Below are 16461 nucleotides of genomic sequence, written 5' to 3'. Positions count from 1 at the left end.
CTCATGGTAGGTTTTAGACACCAGTTAAGACTTGAGTGTTTTTGTGTGCTGTACAAACATAGCGTAGAGAGCCTTTCTTTTCATCTCATGTGTATCACTTTAATAAAGGTGACATAAAAAAGGTTTCACAACAACAAGTTTCTGTCTTTAGAAACTTGGAGCTGCTAAGACTGTGTATATACAGAAGCATGAATAAATATATCTATAGATATGAAAAGTAGTCATTTTATCTCTTTATTGCTTTGATCAGCAAAATAGCAAATGACTATTTTTTTACATCACACATGAACCTTCTGTATTTAATACAGGACTCCACTTAATGAAATGGAATGTTCATCACAGAAAATACTTGAGGGGGGGGTGGAGCACTGAGCTGCTGACACATCTCGAGACAGACACGTTTTCTGCCTGCGTTGTGCAAGCACCATCTAGTGTACGTCTCAGAGCCATCAGCACTGGATGACGAACGTGCACCCCTGTAGGTACTACAAGCACGAGGATACATAACCAGCCCACCGCTGATTCATTGCACTTCTGACAAGTATCCAGAGAGAAAATAGTGTGAACCCTGTGTGTTTCTTAACCAATTAACTGATGGCCTTTCTGTCCTGCAAAACACTAATGACTTCATTTCTGCGGCTGTAAGTTCTCCACATTTCACTCTGTTCTAAGGCAGCATTGTGTATACTTCGCAGTTTGCAACAGGCTCTTCGGTACAAACTGAGGCTAGGAGCTCACTGCCCAGGTAATATTCCTTTCCTTTTTCCAGCAAACAACGATCTCAAACACTTCCAGTGCAGAGACAGAACATTAAAAGGAGCTGAATGAGATTTTGCCTGCACTGAATCGAAATGGATTGATCATCTGGAAAATATCACAGTATGTTATCTGGCTGACTGTATCACAACAGGACCTTCTGTGGTCTGAAAACCAGATTACTGGTGCACATGCATGTGCAGAGCATTCTCCTGCTACTCCAAGAAGAGGGACTGTGGTTGCTAAGTGACAGAGACTGTACACTTCCCAAAGCAGAGAGTCCCCAAACACACATATAGGGCTGGAAAAGGTGGCCCCCACACCTGCAAATGAATTGTTGCTGTTTTTCAGATTCCCATGCCTATGTGTGAAGAAAACATAATCCTTTCCTTTTAAGAAAGGAAAAAAAAAGCCCCAAGCTATTTTAAACAAGTGTCCACCCAGTTCCCCCCCCTCGCCCAAAGTCAGACAACACTTAAAAATAAAACTCAGACGTTTATATGTATGAGGTGAAACTGGGAAAATAGCCCTTTTCCATCTCTGTAGAATGTTTCCTTGGGGCTTAAAGACAGTTTCACATTTTCAGAAATAGCATATCATTTTGAGTTCTGCAGTTGCCAGGTGCCAAACTACAGACATTAATTAATACTATTCAGCACCTATGAAAATCGAGCCCTCCAGCCATGCTTACAAAATAAAACCTCAGCAAGAATACCGATATCAGTCCCTGATTATGGGAAGTGAAGAACATTCAACACTCTGAAAGTCAAACAACTTCAAAGGGATCTACAAAGGATTTAGGTAGTCATACTCTGCTTAATTTCCATTTCAGTTAGCTCCACAATTAGACAGTAGAAAGGGGCCAGCATCCCTCCCTGTCTCATCTCTCAGCCTTTGACACTACTTAAATGCCTAAAGGCATCTTTTTGAGTGCCACACACACAGAATCCTGGACTTATCACCTGAAGACTCACCTTGCTGCCTATTTAGCTCTATGACGTATTTCCCTAGGTTTTTACTGAATTCATCTTCATGCATTTTAATGTTCAGTGCTACAGTGAAATACTTCAGCATGGCTTCCAGTTTCTGCTGCAGAATGGTGTACATTCTCTGGACTGTATTTACCAGTCCCTTATGGATACACTGGATACCACAGAGCTTCTGAAATGGCACAGGAGGTATGTATTTTGGTAACTGAATCATCCTCTAGCCCATCCACTGAATTTCAGGCCTACAAATCTAGAGATGAACTTTTCCCTCTCTGGGACTTGGTGGACTTGCTTCTGAACATGTATTTAGAGTCACTAAATCTCTAAACTTTCACACAGAACTAGTGAATACAAGGATGAACAGGACAGCTGTACAGATCTGGAGCAGCAGAAGAAGGTGCAGAAGAGGTGCCTGCGACAATGGTTGGTCTTGACAACCTGCCTCAAATTTAATTATACTGTGTCATTTAAGCAACTGAGGCAATCCCCTAGCTCATCTACAGGTGTGTAGAAATGTACATTAATGCTTTCAACATGAAATTCAGTCACACCCCAGGGATCATTGTGGCAGGTTGCCCAGAGAAGTTGTGGATACCCCAGACCTGGAAGTCATCAATGCCAGGTTGGATGAAGTTTGATATGATAGTTTTAGGTCTGACCTCCATTCCTAAGGCTATGTGAGGAGTCTACAGTTGCATTTTCTCATTAGATAGAAAACAAACCTAGTATTTTTCTTCTTTGTAATTGCACTGTGTCCAGTGTCTTGATAGAATTGTAAGAATGAGTGAAGAATATAATTTCAATAATTTAGCAGTGATTTTTATATTGAGAAAGTAACACTGGTTATTTGATTGGTGACAAGGTTCTTCCAAGGAAATGAAGTATTTCCATGCCTTCAGAATTTGGGCAGCTTGCACAACATTTTGTGAGCATACAACTAAATTTATTCTGTTTTCCTTTTTTTTTTTTTTTTCATTTTAAGTTATCTCTGCACTTCTACGTGGTGGATGAAGAAAGGGAAAAAGGAAAGCACTCACTTTTGCCATTAATTTTTTTTCAGATTGATTTCAATCTGTACATACTGGAACTCACAGTCTTTCCGAAGTGCCTCAAAATCTGGGGTCTCTGGAGGTTACTGGCACATTTGTGGTGTCACGAAGCAGACCTAGGTTTTGGAGGCAGCACCTACTAATAATTCCTATGACATTTTTTACTTTATTTTTTTTTTTATTTTTAAGATTAATTTTTCCAGGAAATATATCATGTCAATTGACAGTTTCACTTTGTTAACAGCTAGATTCTACTGGTTTTAATGTGTTAAGGTTCATGTGTGAGCTGGTAAAACTACTGTGCCTGTGTCTATTTTATAGGCTCTGCAGTCTAGGTGAGTCAGAACAACTCTCACACTTTCAGCCAGGTCTATAAATACCACAGCAGATAGAATATTCTTTCATATTAGTAACCTCTGCCTGTAGAGGAAAAGAAATTTCATTTCCTCTTCAAGTAAAGGTTTTGATAACAACTGTGCTGAAAATAGGAGGCAGAATCAGAATCTTATTTTTGTCATGGATCTCTTTTGCCTGTTATTTAGCAGTTGAAGCATAACTCAAATAAAGAAAATAGGTTTTATTAGAGAGGGACAGGCTGAGATTTTGGAGAAGTATTATGGTATTAGAAGGCTCAAATTAATTTTAAGTTCTTACCTAAGTCATTCCGATTTTTTTTAGAAATTTCATCCTTAATTAGCAAACAGGCCTTTTATGGTTTTTATTTAATTAATAAATATGAGGACTGAAAACTATGCAAACCCAGGGGTTTAAGGCTTAAATCTCACCTAACTCCAGTTTTATGAACTTTAATATAAAATTCAAACCTTCAAGTCTCTGATGGACTTATGTTTAAGACTGTGAACCTCTTGAGAAACCTTAGAAAAATAAGAAGGACTTCCTGTAAGATGTTTTCTTTTCTGGCCATGGTCAAAAATGCTTGCCCCGGTATGTGTGGAAGTGAGGCAATTAGTTCCTTGCTTAGCACTTGTTTTGTATCCATTCCTTAGTCATGACTGATGGAGCAAGCACCAGAAAAAAAAGCATCTAGAGAGCCCCATTTCCTTGTAGGACATCAGAGACTGGAGCATTCCACCATAACCAGGTTCAAATCTTTTCTGTGCTCCTATTTCTCATGGAAATATCCTGAACAACACTCTTTAAAATTAGAAATGTACCTAATGATATTTTTCCAATGTAATAATATACTGGGTCAGAAAATAAATATGCAGCATGAACATTAGATCAATCCTCTAAGGATGGAAATGCATTTTCTCATATTCATTCCAAGCAGTTCTCTGTCATAGCACCAATGGCAGCTGAATATTACATGTGCAAATTCTTCTCTCCTGCAGGAGGTTCAATGTTTAAAGGCTCAAACACTGGAGAAATTCTCTGAAACTCAAACTAAAGGCTCTGCAATACGGAGAGGATTTAGCAAGGGCAACTAATGCAATATATACGAATTTCACTCTTAAGACTGCTTTTTGTCTCGGCTTCAAGGATTACCTGGTACGATTCAGCAAAGGTATTACTGTTCACATTTACAGAGTTTAATTGTGGAAATGCTGCAGCACTTACTATTCTGCACAGATGAAACACTCATAAGATAGAGAAAACTGTAGTCACAGTAAAAAAGGAGAGGAAGGGAAGAAGAAAGAGGGTTTTTATCTTTCAAAACCCTGTAAAAATCCATATCTACAAGTAAATATTTGATCCCAAATATTCTGCACTTAGTGTGTGTCTTCATCAGATGTGAAAGCTCTGACTGAAGTTCTTAAAACTAACATACCTCAATTTAAGCATAGAAATTAATATTACAATGTGTGGAGCTTAGTTTTTAAAGATCAAGTATACTCCCAAAATTCATTGAAAATCTGATACCATGCTGTTACATATTGCTCTCTGTTCCAAGTGATGTTTCCCTGACACAGTGTGTGCTCTTTGGGGAAGAGAAACACATCAAGTAAAAAATTGAAAAACAGTGTCAGTAAAATCTAAATTTTTTAAGGTGGGGTGGGGCTTCTGGAGCTGCTACAGAAATAAATGGAAATTCTAGATGAAAACCAAGTGCACCATCGAGATAAAAGCATTTATGAGAAGTACTTTCATTTAACTAAATATAGCATTAGGATTTCTGAGCCAAATTATTTCTACATCAGTGCTATGAAGATTGAAGTATATGAGCTCAAGTGATCATCTTGGAGCTCTTTGTTTTTCATCCATATGAATCTGCCAAATTGTGAGGGGTTCAATTCTTCATTGCTGGAAGAAATTGGGTACCTTCCTCCCTTATGTCTCTGTTTCTTTCCACTATACATCCTGTAGGCTGATGGGTCCAAATCATTCACATATTGACCAGTAACAGAGAGAAATGAAGATTTTCTCTTCAATACGTCTGTAAAGTTCTCTGAAATGTGACTATGATAAAACCTGAAGCCTGAGTTTGTACAAATTTCACTGCAAACTAATTCAAAAGCAGAACACAAGGAGGGAGGGAGAAGGAGAAAAAGGAGGAAAATAGGTTGTTCAGCTCTGTAGCACAGCAAGGATGAAAAAATTAATAATGTAGTGATGCAAGCGGCTGACAATCCAAGAGAGGAATCTACAACTACAATTCTGCTCCACTGAATTTCTGCTTAATATGGTATGCATCACTTCTCAAGTGCTGCTTTTGTTAGGGATTCTTGAGAACATGAAGAGTGCTTGATAGAGCTTTCACATCATGCAGATAAGTTTAAAGGAGCCAACTGCTGTAATATTAAAAAAAGAAAAAAAAAAAAAAAAAGGAAGACAGACAAAATAGGAAAGGAAAGGAACACTCTACACGTTCTATGTTGAATTTTAGACAGAGTTTGAATTGCTGAAAATCATAATAAAAGTTATTTTCCATATTTTCTCACAAGATTTTGGGTTAAAAAGGTTTCAGATGTGAAGACATATTGTTAGAAAAAAGAACAATGCATTTCATTTAATTCAATAAGAAGTAGCAGAAAATAAGTATGCATTTTTTGTTGTTTTTAATTTCCATAGGTAGCAGATAAAAATATCTTCCACTGTTATGCTATCAAATGATGCCCAGAGTTTCCGTGGGCCATCTGCTTTATGTTTCTGACAGTCACTAACATCCTGATTAGAGAGATTTAAACTCTCCTAAATTTTCCAGTATTAATGATAACAGTTTAAATAATATTTTTGAATTTTCTCATTAGATCATAAGAATTGGAAATATCAATAGGCTTATGCAGGTTCCCTGATTTCTTTCCAATGGGCTTATTACAAGAAGATCCTGTATTAATAGAATTTAGTGAGGAAAATTCTTAATATTCATCTTGGAATTTAATAGGTACACAAATCTTGCTCATCATGCTCATACATCTTGCTCATTACTGCACTCAATATCCAGACATGCTGGAGTCTGGATTATCTGTGCAGTGGATTTGCTTGTTTTGTGGATATTTATACCCTTCAAAGTATTTTATGAGATTACATCAACCCACAGGACCTTCATTCTAGGTGTTGCAAGATGTCCCACAAACTGACACTTTAAGAAAAGACCAATATTTCATTGGAATGACCTAGCTGAAAAAACACAACAGACATTTGGATTACAGGCATAAAATATGATGATACACAACATAATGATAAAAAACTGTAATTAAGTATATGGCACATGTCGAGGATTGCACATCAGTACAGATCAACCTTGGCCCTCCAGCCTCGTCTTACTTGCTTGGCTCTTTCATGGAAAGCTTCACTTTCCAATTAAAGTAATGAAAGCTTGTTCCCAGCCTAATTAGCCATATGCACATGAATTCAGCTTGGCATGGTTTCCCTGAGGAAATTCAATAGAAACTGAGTTGTCTCTATCTTTCTGGAAAACAACGTGACACAAAAAATATACTTCCTGTTGCTCATAATGGAAGCTTTTCTCTCAGTGATCTTCTCTTTCCAATGGCAATCCAGTTAAATAAATGGAAAATGTCTAATGTAAAATCTGTTTACAAAGATGGAAGTGACAGCAGCATGCAGTATTCGAGCATCCACAGGAAACTTGAAACAAAAAGTATTCTTAGAATAACTTAAATGCAAGATGTGACCATAGATTGTTACTCCTAGATGATATAAATACTATCAGGACAGAATTAACTTTATGGAGCTCACAGGAGTGAAAATCATGATAAGGAGCATGAGGAAGACAGAGTGAAGCTGTGCTTAGAATTTGGCTGTAGGATCTGGTAAGAACAGAAAGGATATAGCTGTGAGTTTTACACCAGCAGATAGCCACAACCTCCATCTGGTACTATTGTGGCTGACTGTGATACTACTGACACCATTTCCATCCCACCACCAAACTACGGAATGGTTTTCTTTGAGGACTAGTTAAGTACTTTGTTTTGAGAAATCACTGGAAGTTAAAATCAAAGCACACATTCAGAATCTGCTAATTCTTAATATCTTACTAAGGATCCCCACTTCACCAAGGTAACAATACTTAAAAGTAAACATGTTTTTTCAGACCTGTCTTCCTATACCTCAGCTTCAACATTTCACCCAAATGTCACTTCAAGAACCCAAATGTTTTCTTAAATGCCTGCAAGAAAAATTCAGGCCATGAGTCTGCCCTAATTCAGTGTCTCACACCAGTCCCAGAGGGCTCGTGTTTTCAGAGTTCTTAGTACTATATTGTAGTTTATGTGTTTTTAAAGCACAAGCGTGAGTTACTTCAGCCTAGTTGCCAGAGCTCAGTTCCACTGCATTTTGTGTTTGGAATCATACTTAGATGAGTGAAGTGTTGTGTTCACCATCATATAAGAAAGCTGTGGCAGATTCAGTGAGGAAATTCTCTGGGGGAGCAATCAAATTTCTTAATACTAAAAGTGTCCAACATTTTAGTCTGATTTCCTAAGGGGGCGAACCTGATGTGATGGCATCACTTTTGTATCAGTGACTGATTCTTTCTGTCGGTCCTCTTTCTCACAATAACTCTGGATCCCTCTGGCTAATATCAGCCAAACTGGAGAGATGAGAAGAAATCTTAAATATTTTAAAGTACTCACAACTGAGATGTACAAAAATACAGTCTAAGGATTACACGTGCCTGCTGAACAACTCATATTCTGCCTGACCAACTCAGTGGTTGAGAGGCAAATGACCAATCACCACATTCACTGCACTCCCTGTAGTGCCTCTTGTCCAACAGATAGGCCAAAAAGAAACAGGAACTTGGAAAATTCTAGGGAAGGGTTTGGGAAGGAAGTAGATGGACTCTGGCAAGTAGGATGCATAGGGAAGAAATGACAAAGGTTTTGTGCTGGAGTAGATAACAGTTCTGCCTTGTATTCTGAAGGAGAAATATTTATTAGCTTGGCATATCTTTTAACTCATAAGAATGGAGCTCTAGAATGGGCGGCCAGAGAGAGGTAGCAGAGCAGGCAGATCTCAGTGAGGAAAAACTGGATAATAAACTTACTTATTTTCAAAAATCACAAAATCCACCTGTCGGCTGTCACTAGAGATGTCCTAAGCACAGGAGGAGGAAGGGAACATATTTTGTACTTCATTGCACGTTAGGAAAAGGATTTGCCCCCAAGTGGACTTTCTACCACTAAGAGTAGGTCCAATATGCATGAAATCTGTTTATCAAAGCTTTCATGGTATCTATTCCTCCTGTTTTTCTTCATGTCTACAAATGTGTAAGTTCACTTTTCAACCTTCAATAATTCTGTTTACAAGCTCACTAGTCATCAGTCTATCCATCCATTGCAAACAGGACTTAATTTAAATTATCAGATTATATTTTTTCCTTCCCAGTCTACTACTTTGTTTACTATTTATTCCCCTTTCAGCTTTTGAGGTGGAATCCTACTAACAGCAGTCTGTATTATTCCATGAGCCTGATCCCTAGGATACATCAGCTTTATGGAACAGATATGGAACCCATGTACATAATTCCATCATTAAGTAATTCCCAGGGAGGGACTGAATTTAAGTGGCTCAGTTGGTTTGCTAAGGCCACATCCCTGCCAAATGCACAGCCTGTATTACAACACACAGATGTGAAAGGAAAATTATTTCATTATTAAGGTTTTAACTGTGAGTTTTCTGGGAACAGAACAGAATATTATTTCTCTAGCTTGCTTATAATAGGAGGTATTTGAGCTGTTTTGGCTGAAAAACTTCAACAATATTTTGAGTGGTCTAGTTTTGTGTACAGTCTGTGCACAAAGCACGATATGTACATAAAGTTTTTTAGTCCTCAGAATTATGGGCTTGTAAAGCTGTGAGCAGCTGTAAACAAGGTCTTAAAGTAAGTAATGTCAATTGAACTTTTCAGCAGGTTACTAAGCTGTTCCGGACAATAATATCAGCTTATTAGAAAATGTGGCAATTGATTTGGCAATTTTTTTCTGGCAATTTTTTGTTTGTTTGTTTGTATAGTAGAGCTATTGCAAAGCAATACAAAATTCAAACTAACAGCAAACAACATCTGATTGAAGATTTTTAGTTTTATTAACTGTGTGATGACACATGCTACACTTTGGGCACTTTCCTTTTCCAAGTACTTAATGAATATTAACCTCTGTGGGACTCTACCAGCAACACATAAAGATGCGCCAATGAATCAGCTTTCTTCAACATAAATGTCATTTTCAATATCCTAGAAATCTGAGACTTGCATGACACAGCACTTCGGAGAGAACTCTGCTTTTTTTGGAGTGAAGCTGGAGGCATCAGTACATAAACCTCTAGTACATCTAGAATGACAAATGACAATTTAATGATTATGGTTAAGCACCCACGTTGTGTCAACCAATAAAGTTAAATTATCTGGTATCCTGAGCAACAACAGCTTCTTTCAGAAGCTGTTTTGACTCTAAAAACAACTGGAGATTTGCACTGGTCATCTTAGGAGCTGAATTGATTTTTCAAAAAAATGACAGTTTTTGTTCTGATAACAAAACCTATGGAAGAGAACCTAAGTGATTGGAAGTGTGAGTTGAGTAAAAGAACTTTAAATGATGTATTTTTTATAACCTTTTTTTGCCAATGTCTCAGACTGAAAGTCACCTTCTAATTTCCACAGTGTACAGTGGTGAAGCGTCTATAAAATGTCATGACACACACTATACTTTAGTCACACAATTTTTTCAAACACTTCCCTAGAGCTAACACTTCTGGGACACTATTAGCAACAGATAAACTAGTTTTAAGAGCTGTTCTGCAAACAGAATGGGGCCTTTCAAAGCCTAATGAAAATCATTCTCTTTCAGTAACCTCTGTCCAACAAGACTCTCTTCCCAATTTGTGCCTTCTCAGAACTATTCAGCGGTAGCTTATCAAATCAAACAAAGAAAGTTAATATGAATTTGAAAGTGACTCACTTCTAGATGCAGATTTCAAAAAGACAACTTAGCTTGTATTGTAAGTGAAATAAACTGTAGCCAAGTGATATTTGAGTGGTTTGAAATTGTCTCATGCTGACCAATAGTTACAGAAAAAAGCTCATGGGATTCTAGAAGCAGAGGACAACAGTCCCAAAGGTCTGGAACAAGCAGATGAATAATGTCTGGGGCATCAGAGTATCTGCACTTTGAAAATGTGATATTCGTGGTCATACTACAATGACCTCAGTGGCTGGAGTGGAAAGAGTGAATCACCAGAGATGGTTCATCATCATCATCATCATCATACCTCTGTTTGAGAGTGTGCCAAACCTTTGTGCAGGATGGCAGCATGACTAATAGCAATCATCATAAGAATATATGTCATCACCTTGAACACCCTGCCAAAGGGTAAACACAGCTTCAAAGATGACATTTTTTTTCTCTCCACACTTCCTGAAGACTGTATTCTATTTAAAGAGAATGAGAATGACCTTGGGGACACAGTTTTGGAAAAGCTCGTGCCTACCACAGACTGATTAACAACTGTAAGCTTCACTTGCATTCAAACTTGGATTTTCAAGTGGCTCTCACACAAAGTTCGGTGTACCCCACTGTTTTCAATTTGATGTTTTCCAAATGGATGGAAATTATTTTTTATTTTCTGCAGGTCAGCTTGGAGATGCCATCTTTTTGCTCAATGTGCAACATATATCAATGAATATAAGCTAGTTTCTGGTAGTCTGTTAGTAATCTTAAATGAAAGTGTTCCTTCTATTTACTAGGAATCTTATTTGTTCTGGGTATCCGTTGATATTTATGGAATCTATGTAATTTCGTATCAGTGTATTTAATCATAATCAGCCTGAGTGCACTGTTTAGCTGAACATATAAAATGTACTATAACGACTTTAAAATGTTTAATTTAAGAATCTCTGCCTCTGTGCATATGAATCAGAGACCTGTGTTTAATTATTGATAGCAATTAGAGCACAGAAGCAGACAAACAGCATCTGGTGACAGGAATAATTTCACAGCCTAGCCCGTATCCAGAGTCTCGTTTGGAACCAATGTAAATGCATCACAGATTGATTCCTTGCAGTCTATGAATTCATACTGTGGTTTCTAAACAACCCTTTGGAACCTGTCTCTCATTTTAGAAGTCCTGATAGGTTTATACATCTATATGTGGAACAGATGTGGCACAGGGGTACAGTTGGTCAGGTTTCTTAATGTAATCAGAATCAGAAAATGATACCTAACTACTTCTCTATTTTCACTCATGCTGTCTTGTGAATGCTAAAACTTTAATTATGTACAGGAATTTGAGTCTCAGATTTAGGGAATTAAAGCACAAAACCATTCTGGTAAATGTTAAACGTGAATTTTTAAGAGAAAATTGCCAAATACTGCAAACTAAGTTACAAATTATTTTAAGAGAAAAGATTTTGATTCTGCATGTACTGAAACCTAAGGAAACCTCTTAAATAAAGAATTTACATCATAGCTAAATTGCCTGTGATTCACAGGGTCACACTGCCTGTCAACCTTGAATAACCTGAAAAAATGCCAGACTTTTAAAAACATGTCATGAAACTGAAAATTTCAAGTCATTAAATACAGATATAATTTGTCTACATTGGTTAGAATCTTATAAATTAAAGAAGTGGCCACCAAATTTTTATGAAGGTTTCTCAATCCTCAAATATTCTCAGGGAGGCACAGACCCCTTGAGAATGAACCAAAAGTTGTCTGTTCTTTCCATCTTTTGACCAGCTCTTAGAAAGGTGCCTTGAGTAACAATGGACAACAGGCCAAGAAACCCCACTAGAACCAAGAAAATAAATCACGTGTTTTCCACTAGTGCTAAGAAGCTGCTTTTGGTCAGTCTGAAATGGAGTTAATTTCCCCCACAGCAGCCCTCCCAGTGCTGTGTTGTGCATTGGAAACTGGAAAGGTATTGGCGACACACCTTTGCTTTGGCTACTCTGAGCAGCGCTGGCACAGCCCCAGTGACATCTCTCCAGCACCCCCCCCCCTACCACTAGGCTAGAGGTGGGCAAGGTCCTGGGAGAAGACACAGCCAGGAATGCTGACCCAACAGACCCCTTGGTTTTGGCTCAGCAATAGAAGTTTATTCTCTTAAAAGAGAAGAAGGATGCATACCTTATTACAGCATTTGTCATCTGGATCAGCTGCCACACATGCTGAATCCTGGGAAGTGGCTGGACATTCCCTGCTGATAGCAAGCAGAGAATAAATCTTATGCTGTCCTTTGCTTTCACATGTAGCTTCTATTTTATTAAACTGCCTTTATCTCGACTCATCTATTTTTTTTCCCCCAGCGTACTTTCTCCTCTCTGGAAAGATGAGGAAAGGAGTGACGGAGTGGCTGGTTGGGCACCTTGTGTCCATCCAGGGCCAAGCCACCCCAGAAATAACCAGACAAAAATCTGCTGTGTCTTTCAAAGAGAGTCTAGCTCCCCACCATAATGGGTCTGCATTATACAGAAACACTCATCATGCAAGAATTTTCATCACACAGAAGTTGTCTTGAGAGTCTAGGCAAGGTTTTGAAGTGGTTGTTAAAATTCATCAATACCATTAGGGCTTATACCAGAGTGTTTCTTCTCCCTTATACATGCTGAGACATACTGTCACCTGTGCTGGTTTTACTAATCATCTTGCTTAATCTCCCTGAACATTGGTTCAGAGGTCAGGCTTTGAGAAGCAGTTATTCTATATTACTCTACTTTATAGGCAAGCAGGTAAAAGGAAAAACAGGAACTTATTATTTTAAATAAAACTGCATAGAAAACACAGAATTATTTTTTCCATTAAACAAGATAGAAAGAGGTAAAGAATCATGACTCATGGACTGGCACTGCCTTCCAGTCAGAGCTAAGAAAATTAGTCTGATTCAAAAAATATAAATATTAATGTGACATCAAAAGGGTGATCAGAAGGCTGGATCAGCTCTCTTATTAAGAAAGGCTGAGAAGGTTGGGTTTGTTGAGCCAGGAGAAAAGGGCACATCAGGGAAAACTTCTGGTGGTTTTCCAGCACCTAAAGGGGCTACAGAAAAGATGGGGAGGGACTTTTTGCAAGGGTATGTAGTGATAGAATAAGGGGTGATAACTTTAAACTGTTAGAGACAGTATTGAGATTAAATACTAAGAAGAAATTCTTTCCTGTGAGGGTGGTGAGGCCCTGGCAGAGGTTGCCAAGAGCAGCTGTGGCTGCCCTATCTTTGGAAGTGTCCCAGGCCAGGTTTGGAGCAACTTGGGATAGTGGAAGTTGTCCCTGCCCATGGATGATCCATATGGTCCCTTTTAACCCAAACAAATTTATGATTCTATAAAATATGTATTGTTCCTGTTGAAACCATGGTTGTTCTACTTTACCAGTAGAAATATAAATGAAACTATTGTTCTGAAAGCACTGGTTTTCACTCTTATGGGGAGGGGAATGGAGAGAAAAAATGAAGTTATCCTTACAACATCATTAGAAGAAAAATCACACAGTCTAAAGGACCCATTTATGTAGTGTCAAACACATCAGCAGTGGGGTTCTTCTCTCAGTAGAAAGGAGACATCTCTCAATGTTACTGTGCATTGAGTCACCACCAAAAAACTGAGGTGTCCTGAGCCTCTGTATAGGATTTGAACAGAAACAAAATTTGTCAAATATTTTAATTACTCACAAGAGGAGGAAGAAAGGAAAAGAACATTCTTCTGTCAAGATAAAGGAGATACAACTCTGTTGATTTGGATGGTAAGCAGTTCTGTGTTACATAAAGATGTAGTTCAGATAAATGGATAAATGAGTACATTTGGAAAGAAATTAAAGAAATGGTAGACATGTGATTGGAGAAAACACCCTTTTTTTTTCAGTATTTAGTAACAAAAACCTGCATGCCCTAAACTTACAACTACCAAACTATGCTGCCCTAGAATGTAAGACAATTCCCTCACTGAGCAATCCTGTACTTTATACTGCTTTCTCTCTCTGTGATGGCTGAAGGGGGCAAATAATGATTATTTCACATTATAATAGCTTAGACAAGATAGATATAGTGAAAATAATGCTGGGGTTTTTTTTGTGTTGAGAGGAGACAAAGAAAAAAGTTACAGTGACCACATATGAAAGTTTGAGAAATACACATTGGCAAATCAACATGTAGGACAAGTGATTTCTAGTATTCTGCACATTTTAGACATTATGCCATTTTTAAATAAATGTATTAATGAATGATACATTAATTAAAAAAAATTAAAAAACCAACCAAGCAAAACATAACAGAACCATCTTCATTAACATATTAGTAGAATTTCAAGTTTCTTTTTTTTCTTATATCATTCTCATATTGTGCTATTTCCTGGAGTGCCATGAATACGTTGTTGGGTATTTTATGTCTTTTATGTACATTCCATGAAAAACACTTCCTTATTTTTTTAAGCAATTAAATAAAAATGGAATCCATATTCATGCTGTTTCCACATATAAAGATTTTCCTTAAATTCTTTTTTCTGAAATAGATATTTTCTGTATGCTGCTCGATGCCATAATTTGGAAAATTCACCTATCAGAAATAGCCCACAATAAAATTATTTACATACTTACTACAAGAGACTTTTTTGAATTGCTACTTTATTTTATAGTCTTTCTGGTTTTGGTTAAATTTTCACTGTGGCAAATTTACACCGCTCTAAGCAATCATAACCAACTCCTTCTGCTATTAGATTATAAGCAAATAGCGTATCTTTAGTTAAAAAAAAAAATCCCAAGCCAAGCAACAGCCATGTCTTCAGGCCTGGCTTTCTACCTTGAGCTGTGACATAGAGGATAGTCAACTTTTTTACCAAAACATTTTTGCTTTGCCTTTTGAGTTCATGAAGAAGATATTTCCTCTACCTACCTGCTCAACAGCTGTATTTTTCGGGATCTTCAACCCCACTTGAAAGTCACCCTTGGTCCAAGCTCTGGGTCTCCACTGGCAGGAGATATAAAGACCTGTGAAGCCCTTTTGGACTTCTGGAACTTCGCTGTGAAGTTCTAGATACTCTCCCCATACTTCCATACCAAGCCATACTTCCTCCTTACATTGCTGGCAATCCTAAAAAATGAAAGGGAAGTGCTGCTGGGAAGCTTCCCTCACATTCTATGACCTATAACAGGTAATCTGTTAGCTCTCCTCCAAGACTAACTTGTCTAACCTATTCCACTTTTTTCCACTTGGCACCTTTACATCTTCTCTTCCTTCACATCAATTTCTGCTTAGTGTAATTCCTGTAAATAACAAATACAATAGTGTAACCTTGCTTCCTTCTCTTCCAGTTTGTCAAATCAATCTTTTCCACATTTTTTCTATGCAGTGTTTCACATTTTGCTTTCTTTCCTGCATTTCTACATTCTTGCCGTTTCCAGGAGTTAAATTCAGAATGGATTTTAGCAATGCACCAACAGTTGTTCTCTGATAACGTTTTTTCTCTTTCCATGAGGATGTGTGAAATGTGCAGAGTTGGCACATGTGCTGCCTGCCCGCAGTAAACAACAAACCACATGTGTTACTATGCTACCTGGAACACATCAAAACTCATTAATCTGACCTTCATCCCACTCAAAATAATAATAGGCTATATATCTTTGACTTTTGGGAGGACTTTGCTTCAGAAACCTTTACCCTAAAATCTTAACTTTTGTTGCATCACTAGCAAAGGAAACAAGCTTTAAACAATCCTGCCAGATACCCAGACTGTAAAATACTTACAAAGTTCCCAGAAGACAAAAATTGTTCAGCCTAACTTTAGGAAGTCTATTATCCACTGCACTATGATATAAAATTAATCACAAAACACTGTTTTTCTCATAGTGACATTGCCAGTATTGAAAAAGGGACTTTAAAAAAGAAGGATGTAAGCAAAGGACTCCCCACATCCATCTGTAGTTTAGGTGGTTCACAGAAGTGTGAAGTGACCAATTCATCTCCATGAAATGTTCCCAGCTGAATGAGGAAACAGCATGGAGATTAATCTAGTCTGAGGCTTTTAAATGTTTGAATCGTTTCAGTCACCAGAGCTGGTTCTATTATTGCTGCCTCAGAAGAATCAATGCTCCTGCTCCAAGGATGTGCACCTTGCATTTGCCCTCCTCACTCTGCCCCAGTCTGAATTTGAGGTCCTTCATGGAGTAAGTTTCAGCCCAGAGAGCTGAGTTTTCTCCTCTGTCTCTGGGTGAGAACAGGGAGAATCAGACCTCTTTCAGAGGGGAGAACTTCCCCAAAGC

Source organism: Vidua chalybeata, chromosome Z (assembly GCF_026979565.1).
Source record: "Vidua chalybeata isolate OUT-0048 chromosome Z, bVidCha1 merged haplotype, whole genome shotgun sequence".
NCBI lineage: Eukaryota > Metazoa > Chordata > Aves > Passeriformes > Viduidae > Vidua > Vidua chalybeata.
Note: the sequence above shows the minus strand (reverse complement) of the source record.